Genomic DNA, 1,870 nt, shown 5'->3' with positions numbered 1-1,870 from the left:
GGGGCTGAATAATTTTGCATGCCCAATTTTTCAGTTTTTTATTTGTTAAAAAAGTTTGAAATATCCAATAAATTTCGTTCCACTTCATGATTGTGTCCCACTTGTTGTTGATTCTTCACAAAAAATTACAGTTTTATATCTTTATGTTTGAAGCCTGAAATGTGGCAAAAGGTCGCAAAGTTCAAGGGGGCCGAATACTTTCGCAAGGCACTGTATATATATATATATACATATATAAACATACATAGCAATACATCTGCATATCTTTAATGTATCTGTGGTTAAAATGTGTAATTTTGCAGTGTCTGTCAGGTCCGCTCAGCGCGACCTGCCTCTCTTCCACCTTTCTCTCCCCTGCTCTCTTGACCCTGCAGGATCTGCACCTCAGCTGTGTTGCTTTCAGTAATTAGCGACTCGTTTGTCGGTGTGCACAGCTGGGGCGCATCCTGATGATTACCTTCCTCCTTATTTATACCTCTGGCAGATGCTCCGTCGTCGACAGAGCATTTACTTCACTTACCTAACGAGCATACCCCGTAACAGTCCTACATTCATGGAATGTATTGAACGTCATTTTGTTTTTCCACGCTGACAGTGCCTGTGCTGTTGATCACATTTTGACCGTTGGTTATGTTGTTGTGTGTTAGACGTACATATAATTCAACGCTGACAGGTCCTGTGCTGTTGTTTTCTTTGGTTGTTTGCCACCCTCTTATTATTCTTTCACCTATCCGTCCTCGTTGTCCTCCTCTCCTGGTTTCTGCCGTTAGCCTGCCTACCCCCCTGGTCATCCTGGTCTCCTTAGCCATCACTGCCCTTCCCTGGTTGTATGTTTTATGGACTCTGTACTATGTTGTTTTTCCCATTACATCACCTTTTTTCACTAGCACCTGGGTCAGCAATCTTTAGTCCTACCTCAGTTGTCCCTCATCCTCCCGGTGAGGGGAACTAAACCATAACAGAATGCTCTGGCCAACACTGGACTCAGCTGGCTCAGGTGCTAGTCTTCCCACGTCTTCATTCACCAACCATAGTTTAAATCAGCCCCGGTCATGATTTTCAGAGACTTATCTTAGCTCAGCAGAAGCCAAGGACATTTACCGGCTGATCACAAGTTTTCCCCATTTTCTTTCCCTGAGGAAGCTCCCAAGCCTTCACCTCCACAGACTCTTTTTCCCTCCATGTGGCTGAGCTCTTTTTTCTGTCTCCTGTCCCCGAGCCCGCTCCAATTTCCACCGGTTTTGCCTCCTCACCCTACGCTGGTACTCGGTTGGCCCTCTGTCTAGGTGGTCCTGGAGGAAGGTGGAGCAGGAGGACCAACCGACACCAGCCAGCCCCCCAGCCGCCCCACCGCCCCCCCCAGCAGCCCATGCCATCGCTGCAGCTTCAGCCTCAGCAGTCCATGCCATCGCTGCAGCTCCAGCCCCAGCAGTCCAAGCCTCTGCTCCAGCTCCAGCCCCAGCAGTCTAAGCCCTTGCTGCAGCTTCAGCCCCAGACAGCTCCTCGCCAGCTGCGGCCTCCATGTGCTCCCCAGCCAACTCCTCGCCGGCTGCTGCAGCCCTCGTCTCCTTCAGCTCCTGTTCCTGCCTCATTTGTTTAGCCTTTTCCCTGCAATGCCCGCATTTCCCCCAGTAGATGGTAGATCACTGCATCATTCATCATGAATCTCTGTGTAAGTCTGTATTGCAGCTTAATCATGTCGAGAATCCAGTCTTAAGACTTGTTAACTTTATACAAGCAAATCACTGGACGACATGCACAGAGAATTCTGCCATTGGTTCTCTAATTTTTTAAAAATTGACAAGTCCCTTCAGCTGGTGTCCTGTCCCCTGTCACAGGACCCTGAAACAGCACCACAGGCGCTGCAATT

This window comes from Monopterus albus, unplaced genomic scaffold (genome assembly GCF_001952655.1).
Source record: "Monopterus albus unplaced genomic scaffold, M_albus_1.0 scaffold61.1, whole genome shotgun sequence".
Lineage (NCBI taxonomy): Eukaryota > Metazoa > Chordata > Actinopteri > Synbranchiformes > Synbranchidae > Monopterus > Monopterus albus.
Note: the sequence above shows the minus strand (reverse complement) of the source record.